Source organism: Antechinus flavipes, chromosome 2, assembly GCF_016432865.1.
Source record: "Antechinus flavipes isolate AdamAnt ecotype Samford, QLD, Australia chromosome 2, AdamAnt_v2, whole genome shotgun sequence".
NCBI lineage: Eukaryota > Metazoa > Chordata > Mammalia > Dasyuromorphia > Dasyuridae > Antechinus > Antechinus flavipes.
The window spans coordinates 89886160-89898575 of record NC_067399.1 but is presented as its reverse complement, the minus strand read 5'-3'; the positions used below and the strand labels follow the sequence as shown (position 1 = coordinate 89898575).

The 12416-nt window shown below is 37.8% G+C and overlaps 1 protein-coding gene across 2 annotated transcripts in view; it reads right to left on the bottom strand.

The window, feature by feature from the left end:
• The window catches only part of CAMKMT (calmodulin-lysine N-methyltransferase), a 525230-nt gene that overhangs the window by 13526 nt on the left and 499288 nt on the right, over positions 1-12416 (bottom strand). The window lies entirely within an intron of this gene.

Here is a 12416-nt window from a genome sequence, read left to right as displayed (position 1 = left end):
AGGTGTGAGGTCATAATACAAACTAACATTTATTTAGTCATTTTTGCATTTTGCAAAGCACTTTTAGAAATGATCTGTTAGGATGCAAGTGATAAAGGTGTGACTTCTGTAATTTTACAGAAATTAGAGAGAAAGAAAGCCACAACACTGAGGATAGAGGGGTAGGAAAAGTCAGTAGGAAAGAGTAGGGAACACCTGGATTCGAGTCTTGTTTTTGACCCATTTTGGCTGTGTGACCCTGAGCAAGTACTCTAGGCAACTCTTACTGACCACAAACTGCAGAGAAGGTGCTGCAATGGTAGGGGGAGTTTCTTCACTGGGACATTGCCTAGATTAATGAAATGACAAGTACAATTCTGGAGTCTCCTTTACAGATGAAAAAATGGAGTTAAAGGGCTTGCTTATAGTCATAGAGCTAGAAATGTTACTGGCAGGCTATTAGTCCAGGACTTCCTTCAATCCTCTGGCCACTGGTGGGTTTGATCCAGTGGGGGTAACAGTGGGAATAGAGAAGAACAGAAAAAGCTTATCATTTCAATTATCCTCAAATCTCTTCCTGGCATACTATCATTGTTATCAAACCTACGCCATGGCCCGTGAGGATCAGCTCAATTTTTCCTTCCTTTTCCTCCTCTCTGTACATAAGTCTTTCCTGGTTATCTTAGCACTCATTTAACAGTTTTGTCATCTGCAAAATGAATAAAATGATGAGCCACAAACTCTTCATTCTCCTTTGCATAAACAAAGCACTGCAACACAGCTGAGCACTAAATGAGATGCTGGTTTTGTATTGCCCACTGTTACTTCATGAATCTGTGCCTTAGTTTCTCAATCACAGTATAAGCTCCTTATAAGCTTATAGTTTTTTGGGTATCTCTAAGCACTTCTCACATTGTTGAGTGGAGGTCCTGAATAAATGCTTAGACCTTAGTCTCTAGTTACCATCTCTGTAACAGAAAACATAATCAGGAAAATACATTGCAAAGCAGGGTGCAATCACAGATTTGTAAAATTTCTCATTTCATTTTTGCAACTGAAGAATAGGAAGATGGTAAGTATTCCACAAATGGAAACCATTTTATAGCAACTCCTCTACCACAAAAAAGTCTGTAGAGGAGTCTAGAAGACAACTTAAATATATGAGTCAGCAAAAATCCAAGTAAAAAGAAGTATAACAAGGAGAAAAAAGTACTAAGAAAAAAAGCATATCACATGCAAAATGCTGACTCTTAAATGTATTTGGCCCTGGAAAAAAATTCTTATAAGCCTTTTTAGATGGGGGATTCTTAAGCTGGGGTCAAGAGAACTGTTTTTTTTTTAAATTTTATTTTATTTAATAATAACTTTGTATTGACAGAATCCATGCCAGGATAATTTTTACACGACATTATCCCTTGCAATCACTTATGTTTCGTTTTTTCCCCTCCCTCCCTCCTCCCCCCCCCCCCCCCCCAGGATGGCAAGCAGTCCTATATATGTTAAATATGTTGCAGTATATCCTAGATACAATACATATTTGCAGAACCGAACAGAAGAGAACTGTTTTAAAAATATTTTTATAACTATTTCAATAAAATTTGTTTTTTTATGTAACTTAAAAACATTATTCTGAGAAGATATGAGTGGAAGTGGCCTCTGACTTTGTTTTGAAAAGGCTCCATGACACTCATAAAATGTTAAGACCCTTTATTTTAGGTATTGTTAGTTCGTCTTAAATCTCTAGTATAGTTAATATAGTTTATAGTTCTTAATGAGGAAAGCACTTTTACATCTTGTTACTTTTTCTTTTCTATATCCCTTCAAAAACTCCTCTTGCTAAGAGGGAGGCTAAGTATTTTCTTCTTTGAGATAGAAGAGAAATTGAATCAACTTGGCTCTTCTCAAAACAACCCCTTTCAGGTCCTCACCATTGCTTGGTAAGTTATCATTTTCACCCAGGATTTGACAAAAAATGTTATAGGCCAAAAGAGGTGGTAGAAAAACTGACAAGAACCTTGGTTTTCTACAGCCCTGTCTTCTCACAGCACTAAGCTCTTACTCACAAACCAATTTCCATGAGACAAGCAAAAACAGTTTGTACTAAATGTCAGTTAAATAAAGTAGATTACAGATGTTAGATAAAAAAAGAGGAGAAAATCTGTCAGTAAAAAGAAATTGCTCTTTTAAAGAGGGAGACCATCATTTACATTTGCAGCATTTCTCAGATATGGTCAGGGCTCTTGGAATTTGGCAGTTAGGTTAAGGCTAGTTTCTGGAGAAGGCTAAATGAATTCTGCAGTGATATTTTTGAATTCTTGACAATTCAGTAACAGTGATAACAAGTAGGAAACCTGTCAATATTGCTGTCCCCCAAATCTCCTCCTGGTCCTAAGTAAACTTCTTTTCCTAGCTTCCCTGAACACTCTCTCTGAATACCCCAAAGCCATTTCTGAGGAAAATCAGCAGATTCAGTTTCTTAGTTGCTACTTCTGGTCCACAGTTCAACTTGCAGGAAGTTGTTATTTTATTTTAAATTACATTTGGGGCCTCTGATCTCAGGCATTGGGATTGCTAGGGACTTATAGTAACATGGACTGCAGTACCTCTCACCCTATCAATCATCAGTGACATGAAGCTAGTTATCAAAAAAAAAAAGGGGGGGGAAGTGGGGCTTCTTTGAATACAATTTGCTGGACTTCCGGCCAAGATGGCGGAGAGGAAATACACTTCTGTGTAATCTCCGTGTTTTTCTCTCACTATTCATTTCATTTCATGCCTCTGAATTAATGCTCGACTGAAAAAAAACCATACAATTACTTACCAAGAGAAACCATCCTTGAGACTCGTCAAGAAAGGTCTGTTTTTGCGCGAGGGCGGGGACGGTATTTGGAAGCAGTCTGCGGGCAGCAGCAGCTGCAACCAGAGCACAGATAGCAGCTCAGAACCGGGTGGAGCGGAGAGGGCGTAGGACGCGATCGCAGCCGTCTCTGCGGCGAGAGCTTTGCTATAGGAGCAAGTCAGCAGCCCAGCAGAGAAGCTAAAAACACCGGGGGTGAAGAATACAACCCCAAACAGCTGGAGTTTCTCGGGACCTGGCCACCCCTCCCCCACAGTGTCTTAGCCCGCTCGGATCTCAGAGCGCTCGGAACTCAGTGCGCAGGCGCCATAGCACAGTAGGACCCGTGCCTCACGAATACCCTGCCCCTCCCCCAAAGAAAGCAGCCTCCATTCAAGGGGTTTTTTTTCCTTCTGTTTCTTTGATAGTTTGTCTTTGATAAATAGACAGAATGAGCAAGAAACTGAAAAAGAATTTAACCCTGGACAGCTTTTATACAGATAAAGAGCAGACTCCAAACCCTGAGGAGACTAAAAACAAACAGTCCCCAGGTGAATCCCCGAAGGAGGAGACTTTATGTCCCTCAGCACAGATGAATCTCATGGAGGAAATTAAAAAGGCTCTCACAAGGGAGCTAGAAGAAAAATGGGAAAAGGAGAGGGAGGCTCTGCAAAAGGAGAGGGAGGTTTGGCAAAAGAGCCTGGAGAAGTCAGTTAAAGAGAGAGTGGATAAAGAAACCAAATCCTTGAAAAATAGGATTAGTGAACTGGAAACAGAAAACAGCTCTCTAAAAAACAAAATTGGCGAAATGGAAAAAAATTCCACAGAACAAAAGAACTCAATTGGACAATTAGAAAAAGATCTTAAAAAAGTGAGTGAAGAAAATACCTCACTGAAAATCAGGGTCGAACAATTGGAATTGAATGACTCGAGGAGACAAGAAGAATCAGTTAAGCAAATCCAAAAAAATCAAACAATGGAAAAGGATGTGAAATACCTTCTGGGGAAGACAACAGACCTGGAAAACAGATCCAGGAGAGACAACCTGAGAATCATCGGACTTCCAGAAAAGTATGATGAAAAAAAAAGCCTGAACACTATCTTCCAGGAAATTATCAAAGAGAACTGCCCAGAAGTCATAGAAACAGAAGGTAAAATAGACATTGAAAGAATTCATCGATCCCCTACTGAAAGGGATCCTAAAATCAAAACACCAAGGAATATAGTGGCCAAATGCCAGAACCCTCAGGCAAAGGAAAAAATACTGCAAGCAGCTAGAAAAACCCAATTCAAGTATCAAGGAGCCACAATAAGGATCACCCAGGATCTGGCAGCATCCACATTAAAGGATCGAAGGGCCTGGAATATGATATTCCGAAAGGCTAAGGAACTTGGTATGCAACCAAAAATAACTTACCCAGCGAGAATGAGCATCTTTTTCCAGGGAAGAAGATGGACATTCAACGAAATAAGCGAATTTCATCTATTTCTGATGAAAAAGCCAGAACTTAACAAAAAATTTGATCTACAAGCACAGAACTCAAGAGAAATCTAAAAAGGTAAAGATTAATCTTGGGAACTATATTTCGGCTGTAAAGATGTATAAAGAATACATGTATACCTTGTTCTAGAAACTAGTTGTGGAAAGGACATTGTACTAGAAAAAAGGGAAAGTGGGGGTACTACATTTCATGAAGAGGCAAAGAAAACCTAGTATATCTGAGAGAAAGAATGGAGAGGAATGAAAATAGTGAGTATTTTACTGCTTTCAGAATTGGCATTAAGAGAAGAATTTTAGACATATTCAATCTATGGTGAAACTTCTCCCACCTCATTGAAAAGTGAGAAGGGAAAAGTGAAAAAGGAAGGAATAAGCTAAGTGGAAGGGAATACGGTAACTGGGAGGGAAAGGGGCAAGTTGGGGGGGGAACTCTAACGGGGGGGAGGGATACTGAAAAAGGGAGGGCTGTGAGAAGCAAGGGGAGCTCACAAGCTTAATACTGGGAAGGGGGGTAAGGGAGGGGGTAAGGGAGTAAGAAGGGAGAAAAGCATAAACCGGGGTTAACAAGATGGCAAGTAATACAGAATTGGTCATTTTAACCATAAATGTGAACGGGGTAAACTCCTCTATAAAGAGGAAGCGGTTAGCAGAATGGATTAAAAGCCAGAATCCTACAATATGTTGTATACAGGAAACACACCTGAAGCGGGGTGATACATGCAGGTTAAAGGTAAAAGGTTGGAGCAAAATCTACTATGCTTCAGGTGAAGCCAAAAAAGCAGGGGTAGCCATCCTGATCTCAGATCAAGCTAAAGCAAAAATTGATCTAATCAAAAGAGATAAGGAAGGGCACTATATCTTGCTAAAGGGTAGAATGAATAATGAAGAAGTATCTATATTAAATATATATGCACCAAGTAGTGTAGCATCTAAATTCCTAAAAGAGAAATTAAGAGAGCTGCAAGAAGAAATAGACAGTAAAACTATAATAGTGGGAGATCTCAACCTTGCACTCTCAGAATTAGATAAATCAAACCACAAAATAAATAAGAAAGAAGTCAAAGAGATAAATAGAATACTAGAAAAATTAGATATGATAGATCTCTGGAGAAAATGTAATGGGGACAGAAAGGAGTACACCTTCTTTTCAGCAGTTCATGGAACTTATACAAAAATTGATCATATATTAGGACATAAAAACCTCAAACTCAAATGCAGTAAGGCAGAAATAGTGAATGCATCCTTTTCAGACCATGATGCATTGAAAATTACATTCAATAAAAAGCCACAGGAAAGTAGACCAAAAAATAATTGGAAACTAAATAATCTCATACTAAAGAATGATTGGGTGAAACAGCAAATTATAGACATAATTAATAACTTCATCCAAGAAAATGATAATAATGAGACATCATACCAAAATGTATGGGATGCAGCCAAAGCGGTAATAAGGGGAAATCTCATATCTCTAGAGGCCTATTTGTATAAAATAGAGAAAGAGAAGGTCAATGAATTGGGCTTGCAACTAAAAATGCTAGAAAAGGAACAAATTAAAAACCCCCAATCAAACACTAAACTTGAAATTCAAAAAATAAAAGGAGAGATCAATAAAATTGAAAGTAAAAAAACTATTGAATTGATTAATAAAACTAAGAGTTGGTTCTATGAAAAAACCAACAAAATAGACAAACCCTTAGTAAATCTGATTAAAAAAAGGAAAGAGGAGAATCAAATTGTTAGTCTTAAAAATGAAAAGGGAGAACTTACCACTAACGAAGAGGAAATTAGAGCAATAATTAGGAGTTACTTTGCCCAACTTTACGCCAATAAATTCGACAACTTAAATGAAATAGAAGAATACCTCCAAAAATATAGCTTACCTAAACTAACAGAGGAAGAAGTAAATATCCTAAACACTCCTATCTCAGAAAAAGAAATAGAACAAACTATCAAACAACTCCCTAAGAAAAAAACCCCAGGACCAGATGGATTTACATCTGAATTCTATCAAACATTTAAAGATCAATTAACTCCAATGCTAAATAAACTATTTGAAGAAGTAGGGATTGAAGGAGTCCTACCAAACTCCTTTTATGACACAGATATGGTACTGATACCTAAACCAGGTAGGCTGAAAACAGAGAAAGAAAATTATAGACCAATCTCCCTAATGAATATTGATGCTAAAATCTTAAATAAAATATTAGCAAAAAGATTACAGAAAATCATCCCCAGGATAATACACTATGACCAAGTAGGATTTATACCAGGAATGCAGGGCTGGTTCAATATTAGGAAAACTATTAACATAATTGACTATATCAACAACCAACCAAACAAAAACCATATGATCATCTCAATAGATGCAGAAAAAGCATTTGATAAAATCCAACAGCCATTCCTAATAAAAACACTTGAGAGCATAGGAATAAAAGGACTTTTCCTTAAAATAGTTAGGAGCATATATTTTAAACCTTCAGTAAGCATCATATGCAATGGGGAAAAACTGGAATCTTTCCCAGTAAGATCTGGAGTGAAGCAAGGTTGCCCACTATCACCATTATTATTCAATATTGTATTAGAAACACTAGCCTCTGCAATAAGAGTCGAGAAAGAGATTAAAGGAATTAGAGTAGGCAATGAGGAAACCAAACTATCACTCTTTGCAGATGATATGATGGTATACCTAGAGAACCCCAGAGATTCTACTAAAAAGCTATTAGAAATAATTCATAATTTTAGCAAAGTAGCAGGATACAAAATAAATCCCCATAAATCCTCAGCATTCTTATACACCACCAACAAAATCCAAGAGCAAGAGATACAAAGAGAAATTCCATTCAAAATAACTGTTGATAGCATAAAATATTTGGGAATCTACCTACCAAAGGAAAGTCAGGAATTATATGAGCAAAATTACAAAAAAGTTTTTACACAAATAAAGTCAGACTTAAATAATTGGAAAAATATTAAGTGCTCTTGGATAGGCCGAGCAAATATAATAAAGATGACAATACTCCCTAAACTAATCTATTTATTTAGTGCTATACCAATCAGACTTCCAAGAAAATATTTTAATGATTTAGAAAAAATAACAACAAAATTCATATGGAACAATAAAAAGTCGAGAATCTCAAGGGAATTAATGAAAAAAAAAATCAAATGAAGGTGGTCTAGCTGTACCTGATCTAAAATTATATTATAAAGCAGCAGTCACCAAAACCATCTGGTATTGGCTTAGAAATAGATTAGTTGATCAGTGGAAAAGGTTAGGTTCACAAGACAGAATAGTCAACTATAGCAATCTAGTGTTTGACAAACCCAAAGATTCTAAATTTTGGGATAAGATTTCATTATTTGATAAAAACTGCTGGGATAACTGGAAATTAGTATGGCAGAAATTAGGCAAGGACCCACACTTAACACCACATACCAAGATAAGATCAAAATGGGTCCATGACCTAGGCATAAAGAACGAGATTATAAATAAATTAGAGGAACATAGGATAGTTTATCTCTCAGACTTGTGGAGGAGAAAGAAATTTGTGACCAAAGATGAACTAGAGACCATTACCAATCACAAAATAGAAAATTTTGATTATATCAAATTAAAAAGCCTTTGTACAAACAGAACGAATGCAAACAAGATTAGTAGGGAAGTAACTAACTGGGAAAACATCTTTACAATTAAAGGTTCTGATAAAGGCCTCATTTCCAAAATATATAGAGAACTGACTCAAATTTATAAAAAATCAAGCCATTCTCCAATTGATAAATGGTCAAAGGATATGAACAGACAATTTTCAGATGAAGAAATTGAAACTATTACCACTCACATGAAAGAGTGTTCCAAATCACTATTGATCAGAGAAATGCAAATTAAGACAACTCTGAGATATCACTACACTCCTGTCAGATTGGCTAAGATGACAGGAAAAAACAATGATGAATGTTGGAGGGGATGCGGGAAAACGGGGACATTGATGCATTGTTGGTGGAGTTGTGAACGAATCCAGCCATTCTGGAGAGCGATCTGGAATTATGCCCAAAAAGTTATCAAACTGTGCATACCCTTTGATCCAGCAGTGTTTCTATTGGGCTTATACCCCAAAGAGATACTAAAAAAGGGAAGGGGACCTGTATGTGCCAAAATGTTTGTAGCAGCCCTGTTTGTAGTGGCTAGAAACTGGAAAATGAATGGATGCCCATCAATTGGAGAATGGCTGGGTAAATTGTGGTATATGAATGTTATGGAATATTATTGCTCTGTAAGGAATGACCAGCAGGATGAATACAGAGAGGCTTGGAGAGACCTACATGGACTGATGCTAAGTGAGATGAGCAGAACCAGGAGATCATTATACACTTCGACAACGATATTGTATGAGGATGTATTCTGATGGAAGTGGATTTCTCTGACAAAGAGACTTAACTGTGTTTCATTGGAGAAATGATGGACAGAAACAGCTACACCCAAAGAAGGAATACTGGGAAATGAATGTAAACTATTTGCATTTTTGATTTTCTTCCCGAGTTATTTTTACCTTCTGAATCCAATTCTCCCTGTGCAACAAGAGAACTGTTAGGTTCTGCAAATATGTATTGTATCTAGGATATACTGCAACATGTTTAGCATATATAGGACTGCTTGTCATCCTGGGGGAGGGGGGGAGGAGGGAGGGAGGGGAAAAAAACGAAACATAAGTGATTGCAAGGGATAATGTCGTGTAGAAATTATCCTGGCATGGATTCTGTCAATGCGAAGTTATTATTAAATAAAATAAAATTTATTATAAAAAAAAAAATGAATACAATTTGCTGATTTCAATCTTTTTTTTCCTATTTTTTTTTTTTTACTATAATTCACATTACTGTCTTCTTGCAGACTTGCTATAGAATCTTCTCACGCACAGCATTGTTGAATGCTGGCAGAAGTGACATCCATTGTCTTTGTAGTTTCCTCCAAACCAGGGAATTTGGGAAAGTTTTCATTCTTAGCAGGTGACAAACATTTCCTGCCCAAACTCAAGTCTCTGCTGATGAATCTTACTGTTCCTTGTCGGGAGGTTGTCTATAATTGCCCACCCAGGAACAGGTGTCAGATTAGCAGCAGGGTTGGGACATAACCCTGAGATCTCTCCATTGCTCCTGGACCAAACTGGAAACCTGCCTTGCTCATTAAGCTCTCTCCAGGGACCCTTCCTCCCCTCAGCCACATCCCTATTTATAATCTTCTGAAGAGCTGAGTAGCAGCCCTCCTCCTCTACCCCAACCCCCTCCACTTGCCATTCTTTGCCTCTGGACATATTGGGAATCAGCAGCTGGCTTTGCTTTAGCTAGAATTCTAGGGGTTGAAATTTTCCTAGGAGCCAAATCACTTTTTTTTTTTCAGGGAATACCATTCACAAGTGATCAGTCTCTTAAGTGGAGAAAATTTTACCCCAACATTTTCCAAGCACAAATTTCAGAATGGGCCCCTTAAGCCTTTGTTCATTACAAAACAAATGGATCTCCAGGCATCCCCCCCACAAACATAGGGGCTACTTGGGTGGCATTTGTACCTATGGAGAAAGATAAAGGAAGACTTTTGCACTTTCACCCTGCACGCTAGAGTTCCATGAGTAATTAGCCCTCAATAAGATGATTCACTGATGTTCAGCAAGTGGGTATTTCCTGCAAGTGTGGAGGGTTTAACTAACAGTGGTATTGTATATAAATAACATGGTGATGGTGCTACAGAGAGTCCTAAAAACTCCCTGTAAATATAAATTGATTGTCAGAACCTCGAATTATTAGTAGGGGGCTATGGATGCTGCTTCCAAAAACAGACAGTGGGACATAGAGGAAAGAGCAATACACGTATGTTCAAAAGTCCTGGGTCAGGCCAGGTTCCTTCTCTTCATTGTCCTTACCTCTCTGAGAACAAGGGAATGTATAATGAGGATCAGAGTACCTGCCCACCCATTTCACAGAAGTGGATTGTGGAGAGTGTTTGTAAATCTGTTAAGTGCTAAAGAACAATAATTTTCTTCCTTACTGATCTGTTAAAAGTCCCCACACTATTTGTATCTTCAGACCTTAGAGGAGTTGGCTAAATTGTTGATGAGAGAAAGGAATAAACATTTATAAAAAGTGCCTATTATGTGCCAGAGTCTATACTAAGTGCTTTTTACAAATATTATCTCATTTGATCCTCAAAATTATCCTGGGAGATAAGTGAAAATACTACAGAAATTAGAAGTGAAGTGACTTACATAGATTCACATTGCTAATAAGTGACTAAGGCGCTATTTAAACCTAGGTCTTTCTGATTCCTGACCCAGTGCTCTACCCATTGTGCAACCTTGAGAATACTTAGCCATCAGTAAGGCAAGTTTGTATTATCCCACATTACAAAGAAAAGCTTAAAAAAATCTTAGATTTTATCATTCTTAGACTAAGGCATATTCTCTCAACCTCTCTCCTTCCCTTTTTTTCTTTCACTATCTCTTTTCTCTTCCTTCCTTCCTTCCTTTTTCTTTCTTTCTTTCTTTCTTTCTTTCTTTCTTTCTTTCTTTCTTTCTTTCTTTCTTTCTTTTTCTTTCTTTCTTTCTTTCTTTCTTCTTCCTTCTCTTTCTTTTTCTTCCTCATATTCCTTCCTTCCTACCTTTCTTCCTTTCTGTCTCTTTTTCTTTTTCTTCCTTCCTTCCTTTCTCTCCCTTTCTCCCTTCCTTCCTGTCTCTTTTTCTTACTTCTTTTCTTCCTTCCTTCCTCCCTCTCTCCTTCCCTTCCTTCCTTCTTTCCTCTCTCTCTCTTTCTTTCTTCTTCCTTTCTCTCTCTTTCCTTCTTTTTCTCTGCCTCTTTTCTCACTGATTATATAACTAAATAATTTTAGAATCTGCTCAAAGAAGAAAAAAAACCCAAGCCATGCACCTTGGTCCCAGGGAATGAGACCTGTGAATATTTAGTCTCACCAGTAATAACCACCATTTTACTTAGCTTTTAGGTATTTGTAAAGCACTCTATACACTTTGCTGCACTTATGCTTCGTCACAGCCCTGGAAGATTTAGCATTATAGATATCATTATCTCCAATTTGCCAATGAGGAAATTTGAAGTCAGAGAAGTCCTGATGTGCCATGGAACGCACAGTTAGAAGATAGAATTGAAGCTTGATCTTCTTGGCTTGGGGTCAATGCTTGTCCACTGTGCTATGCACCCACTAAGAGGGGGTATCTTCTACTATAAATACGTCTTAACTGGTGTCATTTCATTTGATTTTAGCTCCTGATTCAGAGATTTGGATCTCTCTAATATTGTGGATAAATACCCACTACCATCTGGCATTTGCTGCAGTCTTCCCATAGCTATGTGCCCTGCATCTGCTGGTTGCCTTCCTTCCATCAGCAGAGTTTTAAAGTATGGATGGGTGGGTGGCTGAATGGTTCCATTTTTAATGGCAGGGGCAGGGGAAGTACTAAAGAACCCAGTCTACTCTTCCCTTTGATTCACTTGTTACCCTAGTGCTCTTCTACTGTGATACTGGGTAGATCAGGCAAATCCTCAGCAAAATGGAATAAATTGTATTTGGCACAAATCTGTTTTGAAGAAATGGGAAGGACTGTATGTACCATGCAAGATCCAGGGGATACTGAAAATGACATATTGATTCATTTCATTTTTCTACAGATCTCTCCATTCCAGAATCTCAATGCCATGCCATTCTTCTTTATTATCATCACATTATTTTAAATGCTTGCTTTTTGAGCTGTGTCTCCCAGCCCCCAAAGCTAGCCAGGAAAACCAAACTGCCAGACATTCCTTCCTCGACCCCCAAGTTAGAATGGTCAGTCAACCATGGAGGCAGTCTTCAATACCTTGGAGTATGGCCCTTCCTCACCTCAGGAGTATCTACCTACCTCACAGTGGGGACTACAAAGGCCAATCTAATTTAATTGATTAACACTTGCAAAGCTTTTGGAGCTCTTCAGAGAAAGCTATTTATACATCTGGGAGCTACCCAGAGATAACAAAATTAAAAAATAAAAACCACAACAACAGTGTAAAGCAGAGGATGGTTATCAAAATGCTTTTGGAGCTTTCAGCAAGAAAAAGATATAA